This window comes from Sesamum indicum, linkage group LG5, assembly GCF_000512975.1.
Source record: "Sesamum indicum cultivar Zhongzhi No. 13 linkage group LG5, S_indicum_v1.0, whole genome shotgun sequence".
NCBI lineage: Eukaryota > Viridiplantae > Streptophyta > Magnoliopsida > Lamiales > Pedaliaceae > Sesamum > Sesamum indicum.
Window position 1 is genome coordinate 8717053 of NC_026149.1, and position 22304 is coordinate 8739356.

Here is a 22304-nt window from a genome sequence, read left to right on the forward strand (position 1 = left end):
GTCAACACTATTTAACACCACCAAGTTTTTGTCAAATCTCCAGGGCAGCCTTTTAGTACCCGATTTCTGTCCAAGTTGTGATTAAATCTAAGCAAGTATCGGCCTCCCTGATGTCCACAACATCCATCCCCTTAACAGGATTCATTGCAGCTTTCAAAGTAGTACGCACATATTCGAGTCTATAGGCCGTGGATGCCAGTATCCATCCCACTAGAAAATATCCCCTTGAATCCATATTCCCCATCCATACCCCCTGTGGGATAACCAAGCCAACCTCTTCTTCCTCAGTCAGAATAAGAGACTTCCCCAACCGCAAAAATATCTCCTCCATTCCAACCAGCCCTCTGGAAGCACTTAACATTATACTCCGACTCCTTCAAAAACGAGGGATGGTATCCTACCTAACCGGAACGAGCAAACAAAATAGAAAAAGCAAAGCTATCCAGAAAAAAACAAATGAAGTAAACAAAAAGAAAACACGACAAAAGGCTGAAAGACCAACGAACAGAGACATCGGAGTTTCGCTCCTTCCGCTGGATCAAGAAAGCCCCGATGAATCGAATTGCTGTACACTGCTCTGATACTACACTAGCAGTCACCAAAAAACAACACTCTATACTAGAGACTCAACTCTCATGCGAGAGACAACAACTATGTACTCTTGACTAAACATTTTTTGGAGTGAATTGATTATAGTTTATTATGCATTTTAATCATTAATAATCAACATATTAGTTATACCAATATTAGTAAATTGTAATGAACCAACAAATATTATTACAGTAGACAAACAATTACAATTCAAGTTGACTGGCACTATTCTTTTATAAGTTCTAATGCAGTTTATCCCCTATAATATGTGAAATGAGTAAAAAACTTCCATTTGAAAAAGAATTGCTTTATTTTTCAAAACACAAGAGGTAATTTGCTAAAAAAAGAATTTCACAATTTGCCCGTTTCGCGGGGGTTAAATTGTATCTTTTTCCTTCTTTTTATATGTACCTTAAATTTGAGAATCTTCTCATTCTCACTAAGAGGGTGTTTGGCTAAGCTTATAAACTTTTCAAAACATCTTATAAGATGTTAGGGAGCTTATAAACTCTAATAAAGTGTTTGATAATTTTTCTTAAAGAGTTTATAAGGTTTCAAAATAAGATGTTTTGGATCTTATAAGCTCTTTAAGAAAAAGTTTACTTTCTAACTTTTTTTTGTAAGATCTTATAAGATATATAAAATTAATATGTCATAAGACAAAAATATCCTCATTCATACACTGACACCCACACACACTCTCCTCTCTCTCTCTCTCTCTCACACACACACACACGCTCTTTCTCATCTCTAGGATTTTAAAAAATAATTTTTACTATATAATTTTTCTAGAATTCGAAAAAGAGAAAAAACTTCCATTATGTTTGGTTTTATTTTTAACTTGTTTTTGAGTATTTTGTGGAGATAGAGAGAGAAAAACAAAGATAAATAAAAATAAGTTAGAGATAGTGTGTATGTTTGGATTTGTTTTTGGAGATAATATAAAATAAGTATGTTGTGTTTGATGTTGGGTAGTGGGGAGACAAAAAATACTATTCATTGTCAAATCATGTCTCTTTTATATATATTTATATATATATGTATAAAAATATATATAATTTATTTAGTTGTGAGTGGATTAAAATAAATATTATTTCCTAATTATATATGTATGAAAATGAAAAAAAATAATTTATGTAAATACACTTTTAAAAATAATTAAATGCACTCTAATAATGGATTAACAATATTTTTTGTTAGTTGTTCTATTCGAGGTGATAAATTTAAATACATTATTCAAATAATGTAATATATGAATTAACCGCGTAGAATAATTATATTATTTTATATTTTTTAAAATTTTTAATTATTCCAATGATGTAGAAAATATTACATATAAAATATTAAGTGGTCAAAATAAAATATATTTGTATTTAAAAATCAAATACTTAAAAACAAGACAAAATACATAGAAACAAGACAAAAACATAGCAAAACAAGCCATGACAAATATTGCTTCTGTTTTGGGCCATCTCTGAGATGGCCCAAAACCAAAAACAAACATAAGGTTCATTATTTGACAATAAATTATTATAGTTAAATAAAAATAAGATTGATATTAATATTATATTTACTAAAAAATATAAATTTAAGACATTATAAATTATACGACTAGAAATGATCATTGCATTATCAAAGAAAATATCAATTACACATCTATATTAGTATTCGACTAGCATAAATATACATATATATTATTTTTTTTGTTATTGTAAAAAGATTATCTATTAAATTTTTTATTTGGAATTAAACTAATGTGTCCTATTTATAAAAGCATTTAAATTTTTTCTAAAATATGTAAAGAGATAACAACTTATTTGATTCTGATGGTATCATGCCCATTTTTAGTCATTACTAATAAAAGACCTTATTATGCCAAAAGTCCTAACATCTTATAAGATGTTTTCACATTTTATTTTATCCAAACACTTTATGAATTTATTTCTCATTAAGATCCAACATCTTATAAGCTTCTAAAACATTTTTTAAGATGTAGGAGCTTATAAAATGTTTTAAAAAAGTTCAGCCAAACACCCTCTAAGAGGTTTTTTGGCTAATCTTATTTACAAGATCTTATAAGCTCATGCATTTTATAAATTATTTTTGGAACGTATAAGATATCAGATCTTATTTTAAAAAGTAAGTTCATGAAGTGTTTGGTTAAAATAATATATAATTACTTTAGAGTAACTTTTCAAAATGTTAGAAATAAGTTGACATCTCCTAACATATTATTTTTCGACCTTATGAGCTCTTTTCTTAAAAAATTTACCAAATACTTTATAGTATTTTATAAGCTCTCGAGCATCTTATAAGATGTTCTAAAGAGCTTATAAGCTTCCCCAAACACCCTCTAAATTAATAGATTTAGAAGGCGTTTGTGTAACTTTATAAGCTCTTAAAAACACCTTATAAAATTGTTTGAGGAGAGCTTATAAGATATTAAAAGAAAAAATTTATAAGACGAGTTTTTAAGATAAAGAATAAGATGTTAGGAATTTATAAATGCATTTAAGGAAAGTAAGAAGTTCACAACTTATTTGTAGAATTCTAACAAATTCTTTCGGTTTTCATAATATTAATTACACAATTACTATTACTAAAATCTTATAAGTTGTATAATATATTTTTATTTGTTCCATTATAAAAAAATTGAGTAATTTTGACTCCAATTATCACTACAGGACAATGCACACCCTTAACCATAGCAGTCTAATTATAGACTATTTAATTATAAATTACTTACCAACACAATCATCACATCATAACAGAGTGTCAGACTCATAACCATGTTACTGGAATTGGTCAATTTCTTATTACCGGAGGTGAAAATAGTTGGTCACAGCAAAAAAAAAATTGATTATTCCCTACATTATAAAACTTACATTTTTAAAAATCATAATAAATTAATATTATCTATCACGATCAGACACAATCGATACAAAAACTTAAATTTTGCCCACAATTAATCGAAATTTACTATGATTTTATTGATGATCAAAATAATTATCGTAAGTTTTATGCATAGCAAATTTTTTAATATCACTTACAAATAGGAATAAAGAAAACTTTAGTCCTTTATCTTTGTCACGGATTAATTTTGGTCCTCTAACTTTGTCAATATTAGATTTAGTCCTTTATCTTTCAATTTAGCGTAAATCAGGTCCTTCAACCCATTTTATGACCATTTTATCCTTTCAAAGGAAATAGCTAGATAATCCATTTTCATGCTCTTAAAATGGCCCAACATGCTTTCGAAATAAATTAAGACCCCATAAATTCATACCTTGCTTTGACCGCTCGGTTTTCGGGTATTCCAAGTCCTCAATTTTACGGATTTCTTCCAACCACACTACCGCAGCAGATGGTTCGCAGGAACTTGGCTGCTTCAGTAACAAAACAGCACAGCCCTATTTCGTTTCCTACCTTAGGGCGTAAAAGGGACTCCAATATAGGGAATTAATAGAATTTTGGACAAACGGGTTGAACAGAAGCCTAACTTTTATTGAAGAAAATATATAGAGAATATTACATAGATATTATTTCTCCGTTGGAGGAGACAACTAGTTTAGCCTCTCATGGTGTAGAGGACTTGACTTGTTGGGGAAACCCCATAAACTGAAAAATAAAATATTACAAAAGATTAGAAAGACTTAGAAATCTAATGCTTTGAAAGAGTAGGAGAAGTTTTTTCTGATATTCCCCTTCTGCTTCCTTGCATCTTATTTATAGGCGTCCGCGGACTTCAAATTCAGACTCCAACTTGATTTTTTGATGATGTCATTGCTTCCATCATCATCTTGTCTTTTTCGAATGACGTCACTGCGTTCGTCATTGTTCTTGCTTTTCCAGCTGTTGGTCATTATGGTTTGTCGGCCATGTGACTTCCAGCTGTTTTCTTGACTGTTGGCTTTTGTCATCTCCTACCGACAGTCTTATCTCTTAATTTTTACATCTTTTAATTTTTACTTCTTTTGGTAAAAAATTTTCTCTTTTCTTTCCCTTGTCCTGGTCTGGTTCGGGTTTATTTTGTGTAACCCGAATTTTTGTCCCGAACAGGGGCTTCTCTTGTCTTTCACAGCAAGGACACAGATGATTATGCCATTGCCCAACATGCAACATGTTGCACGTCTTCATCCTCGTTGCTTTAGTCGCGGGCAGCTTATTTTCCCAGATTAACATCCTTTTCTTTTCAAATAAGCTTTCTGCAAACTCAGTACTTTTTCCTGTCATGGAGTTTAACATGAATGATCCATTCACTTTATTTGAGAAAATCTTGACTGGATACTTGACTTTATCCATCTCCGTGAGACAGACCCATAATCCCCAAGCTCTCCTGGTAGAGATACTGTCTTCGCTAATAGCTGATACCAAGGGAGCTTCTCCTGAGGCAGCTTTGATTTTATTAAATGCCACAATGTCTGGCCTCTGCAACTTCATGAAATGAAATGATGGATGAGACCCTTTTCCTGCTGTTTCTGGAGCAACTAAAACGAATTTTATCTCCAAAATGTCGCCTCTCTTTAAGTGGGGGTTGTTTTGCCATGAATCAAAGACCGCCCCACTAATCCACGCTGGAAGCTTTGAGATTTCCGAAAAATTTGGTGACATAGTATGAATTGAAGCAAGAGCTCCAAAATCATACCACTCTCGAACCTCTTCGGGTTTAGATCCTTCTAACATCCAGACTCTGTTGTATTTTCTGGATGTTTCGATAATGGTCTTGCTTGGATTTATTCCTTTGCGGGAAATTAATTTTTTCCACATACGCTGATAATCCTGCCAAGCAGAAGAAGATATTAACTCGTTAGTATTAACCTTAGAGATGCCTCTCATCGGCCTAAGGCTAATCTCTCCCTCTTTAACCCCTGAGGTGCTGGGTTGACTTGAATCAAGAGGAGTTTGCACTTTCTTTGATTCAATTGTTGCCGTTTCACCAAAGTCTGGTGATGGCCTTGTGCGATCGGTACTTGAATCCGACGCTACAGGTCTTGCGCCCTGTACTCTAAAGGCATGTTTTGGGTCATGCTCCCTCAACTCGTGAGTCATCCCCGAAGGTGACGCCTTCCGAATTGGTTCTTTTAAATCGTTCCATAGCGAGGTGGACGCTAATAAGGAACTCCTTATTGCAACCTGGACAGTGTCTAGATCAGCTCTTTGGATTTGTCCGGCAACTTGGGCATAACCGCTAGCTGTCCGAACTTTCTGCCAAGCTCCTCGAGGTTTTCCCGAAGGTGCCTGAGTCTCAGCATGATGGAGTTTGCTTCAGATGCCTCCATCTCTCGTCAGGAAATCTGCAAGAACGTTTTCATGAGATTTTATAACGACAATATTATAAGAATAATATTGGCATCCAACTTGCCATCTGATAATACGAGCTTTCTCTATTTTTTATTCTAATTTGTTCTTTAAGAAAGCTTTAACATTAGTATTATCAACTTTTAAAGTAAATTCTTTGGCAAGTAAAAATAAAGGCCATTTTTTGAAAGCCTTCCAAACCGCAAAGAACTCTTTTTCATTGATGTGCCAAACTTTGGCTTGTTGTTTTGAGAACAACCCTCCTGTATATCTAAAAGGTTCTTCCCCTATAGATGTCTTTTTCATGAGCACTGCTGCCCATTTATAATCATTGGCGTCTGTATAGACTACCAATTCATCCTCATCCTGCGGTATAGCAAGTTTCGGCAGGTTACTGAAAACCGGTTTCAGCTCACGAACCCTTTTTATGTGGATTTCTTCTCATTTTTCACTTTGAACTCTCTGTTTCTTTCAAGAGTGGTCGGAAATCCTTTCTGTATCTTGCAAGATCCTTAATGAAGATACCTGCAAAATTAACAACTCCCAAGAAGCTTTGTAGATGCTTCTTGTCTTTGAGCACGTCTGGAAAATTACGGATTTTCTCCACAATATGTTCCTGTAACTCAATCCTTGTTTCGTCAATAAGAATTCCTAGAAATTCAATTTTATTGACAGCAATAGTAGCTTTCTTTTCAGAAAGAACTAAACCATCTTTATGGCATGCATCGGAAAATATTTCAAGATGTTTAATATGTTCTTTCATATTTTTGGATGCAATTAGTATGTCGTCAATATAGACAAACATGAACTCAAAATAATCTTTGAAAAGATTATCCATTTTTCTTTGAAATATCTTGGGTGCATTAGCTAAACCTATTGGAAGCACATTCCAGATATATTGTCCCTGTGGTGTGGAGAATGCAGTAAATTTCTTTGATTCATTCTCCATTTTAATATGATAGAAACCAGATTTGCAATCGAATTTAGAAAACACTTTTGCTCCTTTAATGCAATCAATTAAGTGTTCTCTACTAGGAATGTAATAACCATCAAACTCCAAAATCTTATTAATGCTTTGATAGTTAATTACCAACCTGAGTTTACCTCTCTTGATCTCGCCATGGTTTCTTACCAGAAATCCAGGGCTGCTGTAGGTAGAGACTTCAGGCTCGATGAGTCCAAGACTGATATGTTCTTTGATAATCATCTGCATATCTTTCTTGTCTTCCATGTTCATCTGGATAGGTTTGTATCGAACATACTCATATTTGCATTCTTCCTTGAGCTTTAGAGTAGCTTTGATCTTATTCCTATCCACCATGCCAGAGGATTTTCGCTAAAGTTCCTCTTGATAAGCCTTTTGACATTTTCAAGAGAAAGCCTACTCTCCTCGCTGATGTCGAGTGCTTTGATTCCCAGTAATGCTTCTTTAAGGTTCAAAATTTCCTCCTCGGATTCCTTATAGAAGCTATCGCTGTCTATGAGTCCCTGTTGCCTAAAAGACAAAAGGACTTTACCAAATTTCCTCTTATCCTGCATTTTTGGATGAGTTAATCTAGCATCAAAGTCACCACATTTGCTGTGAAAATTTATTGGCATTATCCTGTTAAATGCCTTTTCTCTTTGCAACACCTGTATCTCACTACCACAGTTAGTAGTAAAGATTAACAGATTCCTCTGATTATCTTGCATATATCTTGCAAATATTTGAATGAAATTGTTACCTAGCAAGATATCGGCCCCTGTATCATGAAAGTAAATAGGAGGTGTTTTTACCTTAAATCAGGGTGATCCAAATGCTCCTCCAATCATGATCTTGGCTTCTCGTATTCCCTTATTGAATATCAGGATTTTTGGTAAAAATTCCCTTCCAGCAATAACAGGTAAGGTTTCCCTTGCTTCCTTAGGAAAAACTCCAGGTTTTTCTGTGCAAATTCCTGATCCTGAATCAATATAAGCTGCAAAATATTCTGTCTTATATTGATCATACAACATACCAACAGATATGTATATAGAAAATGGACTTGTCATTCAATCTTTATGGTGACACCATCAAGACTGAATTCCATTACGTTACCTTTCCTTCCCCATGGTTTATGATCTTCGAGAAAACTTAACCCCAAAGTCATACACCCATTTTCTCGTCCTGCAATACATGCAACTAGAATTTCATGGCCTACTATTTCTAACATACCTTCATATTTTCCAATAACAGGTTGCTGCAAATGATATAAGTCATCACAAGGAAAAAAGTTTTCTTTTTTAGTGATGTCAAATATAACTTGTATTTCTCTCCATCCTTCAGGGCATCTATGTTTTACGTTATCTACCCTAATCTCTTGAGGAGTTAATGCTTTTAATAACTCTTTCTCCTTTCCTTTGTAGCCCATAATCCTATCTTCTGAAAAGGACATCCGACTATTAAACTCAGTTCTAGAGCTAAGTGTTCGATCTAAAACTGGGTGATCTTTTATGATTATATCAACACCACCTATTCTAGGTATCCTAATAGGATCTGGTGTCATGACCTTGGCGAACTCCTTGAAAATTCTAGGAATCTCAATATACTCTTTCCTAAGAAACAAATCTGAATGATGCGTATTGGAAAGGGCATATGCAATTCTATAAGTTATAGAATACGGTCTATTTCCTTCTTTCATTAGATCTTTTTTTTTAAAATCTTGATGAAGGGTTAAGACTCTACTAAAATCTTGTCTGCTAGGTTGTATGCAATCCTAGGATGAATGTCAAACATCAGTTTTCCAGCATACAAGTTACCTATCATTGTTCCAAGACAACCATCTCTTAAGTTATTGATTCTTCTATCCATTATTGATAAATGTATTTCTGAATCAATTCATTCCTTAAAAATTACTTTTATTACTACTTCAATTGTTCCTATGTGGATCTATTTCATAGTAATAGCTACTTCTTCTCTAAGCTTACCTAATTCTTCAAGAATTTCTTCTTTAGGAATTAGTTGCATTTCCATCACATTTCCAGTAAGTTCCATAGGTATAGCAAACTCACCTGAACTTACTTTGTAGATTATGTGATGGTTCTTTTGATTTAGTCCTATCTGATTCAGGACTTTTCCAATTTCTCGAATCCTAAATCCATCGTATGGGCTGAGGTTGGAATATTGTCGCATGATTCTTTCAATGGTTTTGTTTGACACCGTCATTCTGGAAAAGAATCCTGATAGGCTTTCGGAGGTTTGAAGCCTATCTCCCTCGTTGTAGTTATTCTGACTCAGTTGAAGATCCATCCGAATCAGTCTCTATTTCCTCCTCATAAACGCTTTCGTCTGAAGGAAGATCTTCAAATTGGTAGATAGGTACCAAATTGCCATAGTAAACTGCATCTAAGATATCATCCGTGGCTTCGAATTTTCTTAATTCACCACGTTTCTGCAGGCAATCGGGAGATATATGTCCTTTTGCTCCGCAAGTCCAGGAATTGCAGTCTTTAAAACTTTCATTGGCTCGGGTATGGGCCCGTCTAAAAGTTCTTCTTGTAGGGGTTCTACTGGTGGATCTTATATCTGTTCGTCTAGATCATTGGGATGAAGCCCTTGTTGGTCCTGTTCTTTGTCCAGATTTATATGTTCTGGCTTTGGACTTGGACCACCATGATCTTTGTCTGGAAAAGGTTCTTCTAGAACTCCTAGGATAGGAGTCACTATTTTGCTTCCTCCTTTTTCTCGGCTTCTTGATTCTCCTATAATGGTTGGAAAATCATTGTTATCGCAACAGAGAGGAGTTCGTTTGATTTTACCTCTCAGTCTTTTCATGTTCTTCTGGATGGATGCTTGATAACACCAATCCTTCAGTCTGTCTTTAAGGAAAGACATTCTTCGCTACTGAATCCAGTTGTCCTTCAGGTACTTTGTATGATTGGATCAACATTTCCCTCCATAGACTACATATCTTTGCGAAGAACATTGGAGCTGCTACTTCTGTTGCTACTCCACTCTGGAAGAAGTACTTACGAAACCAATAGATGCATTCATCTACTGCGCAAATACTCCTTAATTCAAGGCTGAAGAGAGCTTGTGCATATTCTCTAGCCTTTTCTGCTCTACTTCCTTCGAAGTATCCATCTCCGATGAAGTGTATCTTGATAAGTCTTCCTAGTCGATCTGCTATTGCGCCTTTTGGATCTCCGGCAAGGATGCTGGCTTTGGTATCTTCTGGGGTATTGTCCCATCCAATCTTTAGAGATCCCTCCAAGCTTAATTCTTGTTTGATGTAAGAACGACAGCCCAATTCCAAAGTTTTGGGCACGTTAATTCTTTTTAGGTTATCTACCCACCACAATATTTGCAGCTAAGATTCTAGAAACTACCTAATTGTTGTGAATAATATATTGATTCGTATTTAGTTAAATATATAATAATGGCATAGATAATTGAACGAATAGTCTCGAAGCATTAACAACTAACTCAATTGATTATTGTATGACATGATGTGATAATTGAACCAATAAAGAGAGAACCACTGTTTTTTCTCTCTCTTTTTTTTTTTTTTGAAAGAAAAGACACCGAAAGAAATAATGCCATTAGGAATATTATATACTTCTAGCATAATACTGATTTTCATTATTAATGTAAAATATTTATTTGATAATTAACTCATTGCAAATTTTTAGAATTAAATTTTTTGTCGCTAATTCTGTTAGAAATTTTACTAACGGAAAATATTTGTTTTTATAATTTTGGGAACTTTGCAATTTTTTTCCCAAGGCCAGTTATGAAATTTTGCAACACTAGAATTCATTTGTAATTATACCAAGAAAATATTTCATTTTCAATCTTCATTTTGAGACCACAAAAGCTTAAAATTCTTATTCATTTTTAAATTTGTTGCTAAATTACCAACAAATTTACTTTCTTTTCAAATTTTTCTAACTGTTGGTATAGTTTCTTGTAGTGAGAGAGTTACAGTACCTTTTTCTTTTTTAAATGGTAATTGATGTGTAGCAGAAATTTGGCCACACCACAAGGGTCGAAGGATCTTCAAAAAAATCATAAAAAATCGAAGGATTAGCCCTGCAGAACAAAGGTCAGTACTCTGATGCTTAAGTTAGTAACTGTCTAAGAAGAAATAAAAGAAAAAAAGTTAATTAAAGTGAGATTAATGGTATGAAATGGTGATAAGGTGTATGTATTCATATGGAGTACAATATAGGCTTAAAATAGCTCCAAAGCTGAGAGAGAATAATGCAAGAAAGTGATAGTTTGAGAAGAAGAGTGATGTTGAAGACGTGTCCTAGAAACCTGCTCAAGACCCCTATTTATAGGCTTTTACAGAATTAGATACGAGGTCAATTGTTGAGAGTCGTACGACATTTGAAAAGATCTTCGAATTAGATTTCATCCGCAACAAATCGTTATAGATTTGGATAAGTATCGATTGAGATATGTGAGTTGGATGAAACTCTGCCAAATCTACCTATAATTTGGGTAGTTATTCATAAACTTTCCAACTCATTTATGCCCAATTTACCTGGAACCACCTGAAGTTATTTTAGGGTGATATATACAAATGTATTGGCAAGCTCATATGATGTGTCTTCCCAGCTGTATGATGACGTGTCCGGCTGAAATTGAATTATTTCTTGGGCTTACTAGATCAGTAATGTAGCAAGTAAGCCTGTAGGCCTTTCTTCCCTAATGATGGGCTCTATCTGTCTTGCTGATGAGCTCTATCTGTCTTGTTGATGAGCTAACTCGCCTCTTAGACGGTTAGGCTAGTAAGCCTAACTTGTGGGCTTGGCTCAATAATTTTAGGAGGCATCAATAATTACATACATGATTACATCGACATCTCGATATACTAAGCAATACATCAATTCAACCAATATATTAATATTCCTACATAAAGTGAAACAAACATTCACATATAGTAAGACAAATACCCACATGTATTGTGGGATTCAAATCCAAAACATCAAATTTGGTCATGAGATGTCAACCTTAATCACCAAACTAAGACATTATTGATAGAGAGGTACAATATTGCTATATCCTAATATAGTGATTGCCACAATATATTTATATATACGTAGGAATTTGTCCTAATGATATGCAGGAATTCCACACCCTCCCCCCCCCAAAAAAATTGCAGAAATTTGACTCTAACTCCAACTATAGGGAAGGTCACCTATTTTCTTTTAGGTCTCCTTTACTTATTGTGATGTGATTAAAATTGTATGAATTAAAATGTAATGAACATTATGATTACTGATTATTTGACAGTTTGTATGATTTTTCTATTAGCACATTTGATACCATATATGCATTGATTAGGTTGTTTTTCTATTTACCTTGCATTCTTATTTGGATGTCTAATTGTGGAAAAGTATAAAATGCCCTCCAATTTGTAAAAACTGTCCAAATCATTTGTCAAACCTTGGTAGACTTCTTTAGAAATCTGCTCCACTGTTTCAATCCTAAATCCTTTGGTGCAACTTCTCTTTCAGGCCAACAAGCAGGGTAAGAAGAATTGGTCGCCGGACTTTTTTTGTGGATTATAATGCATATCGTCAAATATAAACTCTCTCCATTTCCATATTCATATATTTGGGGATTATGCCAACAAAATACCACAAAATATTTAGCTAGAGTAGATTTTATAAGCTGAAATTGAAACTTTTAATTGAAATGCATTGTATCAAGCAGCTCTTGGACAAATAAGGAACAAACATCCAAATAAGTTGTGAAAAATTCAAATAAAAAAAGAATAGGAAAAATATTGCCTTAACCCTTGTCACGACTTCAACAATTTTTTCTGAATGTGTTGTTTCTTCGATGTACAACCCCAATTAGGAAGATGAGTATTGAGAACCAGAACGCCTATAGAAGATTGAAGATGTTGAAGGTTCTTTAGTTGTTTAGTTAGTCAGTTTGCAACTGAAAGAATTTTTTCATATTATGTTTCTGATGCTGTATTTATAAGCTGTGTTGGCTCTTTGCTAGTGTGCATCTGCACAGTAGTTAGGGGAGTTAGTTTGTTAGCCGAGTTTGCTATTTTTCGGCCTCCCATTTCCTATGCTTTCACCTTTGTATGTAAGCAGCATCTGAGTTCAATAAAATTATTTAAAATTTTTAGTAATTAAGAGCTCCTTTCAGTAATGGCGTCTTTTTCTCTGTTTAAAGTTCCACACAATAACATATAGTATCAGAGCTTATGTATAGGTTTCTGAATACTCATTGATCCTGGTAGTTTCTTGATCTCTTGAACAACATAGGTAATGGTAACAAATGCTAAGGGTATGGGTGAAGTTGTTGTTGTGCATAACCAGAACACTACTGCGCTAAACTAGAATACTTGGAGTTGCTTCAACTCCATAGCTTGGAATCATCCAGGGAAGGTCCTAGTTTCCACACCTTTGGATGAAAAGAATTATTTGCCATGCAGTACGGTAGTGCACATTGCTCTAGGGGCGAAAGTGAAGCTAGGTTTTGTGATTAGTAAGTGTGTTAAACCGAGAGAGGGATCTGATGAGTATGATCAGTAGTTGAAAGTTGATTATATGGTTACTTCATGGTTGTTGAACTACATTTCAAACGAAATTGTTGATGCTTTTCAATACTCTAATCTACACATGAACTTTGGAATGAATTGGAAAAAAGGTTGATGATTGCAATGGTCCACTCTTGTACCAATTGCATTGTGAGATAACTTCTACATCTCAGGGAGTTCTTTTTGAAGTGGCATACTTTACTAAACTTAAAAAACTGTGGGATTAGTTGACACATTTGTCACATGTGCCTCACTGCACCTGGGTCATTGTACCTATGGATCTATTAAAAATGTTGTTGAACATTCTTGTTCTCACCAAGTCATGCAATTTCTTATAGGCTTAATGAGGAGTATGGTCATGTACGTAACCAAATCCTTGTGATGGATCCTTAGCCTAACATCAATAGAGCATGCTCCATGATCCTTCGTGTTGAGAAACAAAGACAGGTTAACTTGAATCTATCATCTGAGACTGAAGTTGCAGCAATGTTTGTTGGTTCAAATGGTGGGAAAAAAATGGTCAATACAAAATAAGTTTCAAGAAGAAATCAAATGGTAGATGAAATTTGAGCTGTTATAACTGCAACAAACCGGGGCATCACAGGAGTACTTGCTTTAAGCTCATGGAGTACCACACTAGTACAAGGAGCTGATTGAAAGCATAAGCAATATAACAATGGTAAAGGCAGGTAATTTCATATTTAATTTGATAAGAGGAATGATGAGAATGATGCTAGTACTTCAGAGGCTTCTTCAATTTATGTAGTGGTAAGGATGGAACTAATGAGGCTCATTAGGAGAGGACCATCAATGGAGCAGCAATAGGAGACAAACCTTGAAAATTATGCTGGTATGGAGTTTGCATTCTAGTTTTCAAAACTTAGATTTTAACTCTAGGATAAGAGATAGTGGTGCAACTATCATATGTGTGCACATCACTCCTTATTTTCTTCACTCAAACCACTAAAAACACCTCTTACAATCAAGTTTCCTAATGGATCCACCAAACCGTCACACACTTCTAGCACATTCACCTCCACAATAGCCTCACTCTCTCGCATGTTCTTTATGTGCCTTGTTTAAGAACAATCTACTATATGTAAACAGATTGTGTGCTGACTTTAATATGAAACTTCAGTTCTCCTCTACTCATTGTACTTTAAAGGATTAGACGATTAGCAAGACATTGACGATTGCAAGGCAGATATCAAGACTCTATATTGACTCCTGCTTTCTTTCTAAAAAAATGCATTCTAATTGTATGAATGAACTTCATGTTTCAGTATCTCATGTTGAACATTGTGATATAAATTGGTGGCATGTAAGGCTAGGTGACCCTTCATTAAAAGCTTTCCAAAAAAATTTGGAATTGGTCCTTGTAAATCAAAGAATAAATAGGTTTACATTGTTTGTCCACTTGCAAACTAGTCCAGATTGTCTTTGAGTTTCATGTTGATCTATGGGGTCAATATAAACATCCCCACCTTGACTGGCTTTAACTATTGTGCATGACAACACTAAAGTAACTTGGACCTATCTTATGAGACATAAATCCCGAACCATTTTCATACTTCAGAATTTCAGTAACATGATGTCTACTCAATTTATCACCAAAACCAACTAGTTTAGATCAGATAATGGCCCTAAATTCTTGAGCTCAGACTGTCAATCCCTTTTTTTCCAAGTTAGGATCATACACCAAACTTTCACTCCCTATATCCTTTAATGAAATGGGTTGGTGGGACGTAAGCGCAGACACCTCTTAATTGTTGTTAGAGTTTTAATGATTCAAGCTTGTCTACCTAAGAAATTTTGGTGGGATGCAATCTTAACAGCTGCCTAACTTATAAACAGAGCTCCTTCTTCTCTCCTACAATGGAAAACACCTTTTGAAGCACTACATAAATAGCCTCCTATATATAGCCAAATTAGAACCTTTGGTTGTTTGTCCTCGTCACCAACACCTCACAAAGATAAATTATAAAAAAAAAACTAGCAATTTTGTCTTCATTGTTATTATAAAAGGCATATAAATTGTATGATTTGCTCACTCACTCAGTATTTGCATCCAGAGATGTATTCTATGAAGATCATTTTCCATTCAATTCTTTGCCTCTTCCAGATTTAGAATCAATACCTTTAACTTTTCCTACCATGGATACCTCTCATACTCACACTAACCCATCTCATATTCCCAATGTCTACACCTACTGCTCCTCATTATCCCATTTCCATTCCTCCAGAACCAATTTCACTTTTGATCATGTTGATTCTCCTGTTATTGCTTCCTCCAGTTCTTAGAAGATCTACTAGGCCTCATCACAAACCCGCATAGCTTAGTGACTTTGTATTCAATCATGCCTCTACATTTACAGCTGCATACCTATCTTTTGTTGCATAATTGTCTCTTTTATTGAAGCAAAAATCTTTTCCTCAAGCTCAGGACGTTGCAAAATGGAGAGAGGTTATGGGCTAGGAGTTGGTTTCACTTGAAACAAATGATACATGGTAGCTGATCAATCATCCAGCCAGAAAATGAGAAATTGATTCAAAATGGATATATAAACTGAAACTTAAGCTTGACAGGAGCATTGATATATATAAGGCCCGTTTGGTGGCTAAAAGGTACAATCGGATTGAGAGAGTTCACTATTTCTAAGCTTCTCACCTCTTGCCAAGGTTGTCTACATTCGTATTTTCTTGGGCATTACTTCAATTCATTCTTTCCATACACTAGCTTGATATAAACAATGCATTCTTCCACGACCACCTTGATGAGAAGGTTTTATATGCAGCCCCTTGATGGATATCCAATACCTTACCTCAGAGTTGTTTGCAGACTAAAATAATCCTTGTATGGGCTTAAACAAGCCTCTCACCCATGGAATTCTGAATTTCCTTCTCAGCTTGAAGCCTATGGATTCACATAATTGGCACATGACCACTGCTTATTTTTTATGAACTATGGAGCTCATTTCCATACCCTCCTTGTTTAGGTCGATGATGTGCTCATTACTTGGACTTCAGAATACAATGTTGGAGCTGTTAAATCCCATTTGGATGCCCTCTTCACTATTACGAATTTGGGATATGTGAAGTACAATTTGGGGTTAGAAATTTCTCGTTCGGTTGAGGGGCTTAGGGTTTTGCAACACAAATACATCCTGATATTATCTTTGACTTACATCTCAATGATGCTAAACCATGTTCTACTCCTCTCTCTCAAGGTTTGAAGTTCAGCAAAGACCAAGGCGCATTACTTCCTAAACCAGACAGGTTCAGGCATTTGACAAGGAAACTCTTGTATCTTTACTTTTACCATGTCAAAATATCAATTGCCACTCTACAACTTAGTGAATTCTGACAACATCCGATAGATCAACATTAGGCAACAGCTCTACACGTTGTACGCTTCCTAAAGGGTTCTCCCTATTTCTCTCCTCTTTCCATCTGCAGCTCTTTACAACTTTCCACGTACTATGATACCGAATGAGCCACCTATGTGGATAGCAGGCACTCAGTTAATAGATATTACATATTTTTCTATTGTCCTGGATATCCTGAAAAACGTAAAGGCAAAATACGATTTCCATTCATTTGATAAGGCTAAGTACAGGGCCACGGCATCCACCATATGTGAACTTCAGTGGATCACCTACATTCGTGATTTTCAAATTCCTATCTGTAACCTAATTCCTGTTTAGTGTAATACCCAAGCTGCTCTCCATATTACTGCAAATCATGTGTTCCATAAACGTACCAATCATCTCAACTGTTAGAATTGTTGACTTATTGTCATTAATTCTAAATGATCTTTTTCAATAATATATTAATATTGAGAATTTTTATTTGGTCATTTTCATCTTATGCTTTATACAGTATTTGTATGTATTTGGTTGAAAGATCATGATACTACGAGGTTGGGTCGCGCATAGGATGGCGGTCATGAAATCAATCTCTATGGTTTCATCTAAATTTTCCAAGTCAATGAATTAGTCAAGATGGGGCATTGACCATGATTTCTTAGAGATTTGCATTGAATCATAAAGAGTGACGCATGATTTCTGCGCACTTTAGTGGTGCTTGATAACGAGTTATCAAATTCACTGAATTAACTCACAAGAGTTGTGATATGAAAGCCAATAAGACATGATCGGTATGATCAGAAATCCTTGGCTACGATAGTATAGGAATTAGTCCTTTGAATTGAGGAGCCACAGTAGCCTTGTATATGGGATTACTGTATCTTGATCGCGGGTAATGTGGCATAAATACAGGCTTACCAAAATGCCCTGTATCAGTACAGTCAGAATGTGCATGGAGGTTGGTGTGTTCCAAGAAAGGATTCATCGCCTACATGAGTTGATGGTGATCTCCTATGTTTTCTATGTTGTGTACTTTCCAAAAATCCGTGGCCACAGTTTTCAATCAAATAGGAAAAGGGATTTCCTTTGTTGATTGTGGAGACACACAAATAGAATAGATACATAGATATCAAAGTCCAAGATGGGAACCAGTTACGAATTCCATACCCTAAACTTTGATAGGAAGATAGGTTGATGGAGCGAACGTATCTGTATGGCATACACATCTTTCAAGTTCATGAAAATTCACCTATTCTCCAGTGCCATATACTACTCCTAGGTGGCCACCCATGGTGGACGGGTACCCTCTAATTTAGGAGTTAATTGCAGGTGATTAATTTGACCAAATTAGTTGTTGAGTAAATGGTATATGACATAGGCCCAAGTCTAGTTGAATAGTGAACTTAAAAGGTCACATACAAATCCATGATGAAATTCTTAAAAATAATTAATTTGATTAATTATAGAGAACAAATAAAGTCGAACTTGTCTTCTTAAAAAGAAGCAAAGTAGAATTTGTCTTTTTGTGAAGAGGAAGCAAAGTGGAACTTGTCCGCTTGAGAAGAGTAAGCAAAATTGAACTTGTCCTCTTGAAAAGAGGAAGCAAAGTTGAATTTGTCTACTTGATAAGAAGCAAAGTTGAACTTTTCTTCTTTAGAAGATGAAGCAAAGTTGAACTTGTCCTCTTGAAAAGAGAAAACAAAGTCGAATTTGTCTTATTGAAGAAGCAAAGTTGAACTTGTCATCTTGACAAGAACAAACAAAGTTGAGCTTGTCCTCTTCTTAACAAAGTTGAGCTTGTCCTCTTAAGAAGAGGAAGCAAAGTTGAACTTCTCCTCTTAAGAAGAGAAAGCAAAGTTGAACTTATCCTCTTGAGAAGAAGTAAAGTTGTACTCCTCTTCATAATATGACAAAATAGTTTTGTCCCTTTTCAAGAAGGAGAATCAAACTTGCCTTCCTCTTTTGAAGAAGAGGAAGACATTTTGAACTTTGCCTTCAAATTAAGATTTAGTAATAGGTTTTCCTAAAAATCAAAGGACTAAGTTGATGCTCTCTTGATCTCTTTCTCTCTTTGCTCTCTTGCTCTTATTCTTTTGAAAGAGAAACGAGTTCTCTTGTCTTCTCCCATTCATAATCTTCTAACGCCTACTAGCATAGGGTTAAAGGAGATTCGTCATAGGTGGTGTGGATCAACTTTAAAGGAAAGACACTTGTGTTCGTACCATGAAGAATAGCCCAACACCGTCTAACTTGCCGAGCAACTAGTAGCTGTTTTCACATTGGTTTGGAATGAGGTTCGTTCTTGAGAACGTTAAATCACCTACATAAAAAGAAGTGCACCAAAGGTTGGTATCCTAAACAATTCAATTGACTCCTTTTTGCATGAGATCCTCGTTGTAGTAGCAATGAGATGAGTAATTTGATACCTAATTATAATATTGTATTGTAATTCTAATTTCTGTTGTGTTTAACCTTTGGAGGCCTATACAAAACTCGCATCAACATCAACTGCTATCTTATTTGCAATCAATAGAAAGCCACCTTCATATCTCGTACCTATATTCCTAGCCGTCTTCAGTTGCCTCATGTGTCCACCAAAGTTGTCTTTGTTACTGCTTTTTCCTTCATGTTCTTTCCAAGTTGGGCTTAGTCCAATTGCCTCAAGCTCCAACTTGAAGGAGGGTGTAGAAGATCGAAAATGCTGAAGGTTGTTTAGTTAGTCAGTTTGTCAATAAAATTGTCACGTTTTTACTGTTTATGTCATGTCGCCGCTTTACTGGTGTACAATTGCCACGGTAGTTAGGAAGTGAGTTTGTTAGTTGAGTTTGTTATTTTCCCGCCTCTCATTTTCTCTGTTTTTATACTTTTATTTAAGCAGCATTTGGCTTCAATTAAATCACTAAGAATTTACTGAAATTAAGAGCTCCTTTCATTAATGATGTCTTTTTTTCTATTTACACATCCACACAATTCCACAGCGCCCTCGTTCAAATGTCACCCTTGACCACCAAAAAGAAAAATTAGGGACTATGGTTCGTAAATAAACATTTGGAACATAGTACACTTTGTTCACATATTAATCTACAAAATTTCTTAACAGCCCCACAAACTGCCAAATACATAACATTTAGGCATAATTTCTCAAAATACAACTACAATAATTCAAAAATATGACCATATTGATCCTATAGGGACGTGCATGTATCTAACTTCAAGAAATACTATAATAGTATAAAATAGTGGCAAATAGAGATATAAATGCAAACAAAACCAAAGAATTAACCTAAACATGCCGAGCATCATTTTGTATTGCACATTGTTCATATCGCGGAACCAAAGTTTCAAAATTGAAAATGCGATTCAGTAAGTCCAAGACAATCTTTGTCAAGTAACGATACATGGAGGGTCGACCACTACAAGAAAATGGGCTTTTACTTTTAGCTATAAAAACATTTGCTACAAAAAAAATGGCATAGTAATAGGTAGTCAATAACTACAAAATATACCCGTAGCAAAAATTAGTGTAAAATGAGGTCGTTTAATGTTTTTTCTGAGAAATTATTGTTGTAAGAAAAAAGTTGTTATTTATAAATTTTGAAAAACATACAGAACGACATTGTTTTGACTAATATTTAAGATTTTTGGTTTCTGCAGTATTTATGAATTCTTCACATCAAGTAAGTTAATCGAGACGAATATGATTATTTATTGTTGTTGGTTTTCTGTTTGTATTTTTTCCGGATTTGCATCAATGAGCATGCAAGCTATTTCATAGAATCATACTCCTATTTTATTTTTTAATGTTTACTTTTTGTGTGGATTGATAGGTATGACTAGTTTTTTCTATGATACCCTTTCTTGTGTGTTAGATTAATACCCATCTTTCTATGAGACTCTATGCTTATTCTTGACTAATTATCTCAAGTACTTTATCATATATGTCTGTCTGAACTACTTAAACCATCTCATTAGTGATGGTATAAACTCCTCTCTTTTTTTAACTTACTATCATTGTCTTTTTCCTTTTTTCTTTTTTTGTTCTTGATTTGAACAACATGAAAGTTCTTCTTTACTTGTGTACTTTTTGGTTTTACTTTTATTTATTTGGATTTTGTGGTTATATTTTAGGACACGAAGATATGAAACAAGTTGATCGAGGAGATACTTTTTGTCCTGCATGTATGGTTGGTTTTTGTATGCAACTATGCATTTTTGGATTAGCTATGGACAAGGTTAAGAATTGTGTAATGTCTACAGCATCGAATGATACTTACACAATTATTTAGTTGTCGGTATATTTGTTCATGTTGGAATTAGAATATTATACTTCATGTCAACTTATTAGATTTATAATATATGTTAGTCATATGTTGATTGACTAGTTGTGTTATTCAATGCTGGTACAAATATTAGTTGTGTATAAGAATACTTTCCATTGTTAATACAAAGTATTAAAAAATAATAAATATTGAAAAATATATCGGGATAATTATCATAAAAAATGCAAAATAAATTTAGTTTTATTGCTATAGCAAAATGATCGTAGTAAAAGTTAATTTGTTGGAACAAGTAGAGTTCCTTAGTAAAAAGTGATACTTTTTGTCGTTGTTTTTGCTATGAATTTGTCGTCGTAATGAAAGCTGAATTTTCGTAGCAAATACACATGTGATGGATACAAATGGACAATCGTAGCAAAAAGGTGGATATTTTTGCTCTTCTTTGCCTACGAATATATGTTGTAACAAAAGTTATATATTTTCCTAGCAAATACCTTTTGCTACGAATTTTATCTATATCGAAACTTTTGCTACGCCTGTATTTTCTATGACCAAAATTCATAGCAAATTCATAGCAAAAGGGTTTTTGCTACGAATATCGGGCTTCTACTACGAATTCCTCATCGTAATTAAAAGCTTATTTTCCTGTAGTGAACCCACTAGAGTATACTGCAATATGTCCCCTACAACAGGTACAATTGTCACAATACAAACAACCTTTTTGTTAATAATAATTGAGATTTGAGCAATGGTGCAACTAGTCTAGACATTGTGATACACACCCCATTACCGAGGCAACCCAAGAACGTCTTTCGATTTTAGTACTAGTCTAAGACGTTCTCACAACGACTTTCATGCCACAAATACATAAGCAAAGGATTCTATCCTCGTTCGACGAATGTTAGGTTGTTGGATGTGATCTGGATTTTGAATTTAAGCTGCTCTAGATGGTTGATGACAATCTTCATTTTCAGGGTACATGTTGCACATAATTTTGAGCAATAGGCAGATAGACAAAGTGTTTGACGCACTAAAATACACAACAATGAAGTTGTTGTAAGAATGAGAATTGTATTGAAAATAAAACACCATTGCAAGCTACAAATTTTAAAATTTCCCCATGTTTTTAAACAGTGGATATTGAATAAGATAGGCCTTCTTCGATGCCTAATCTGGGGTTCTGTCCCACTTTTGGTGTAAAAGAATAAAAGACTCAATTCCTAGAAAACATATAAAATTATAACAAA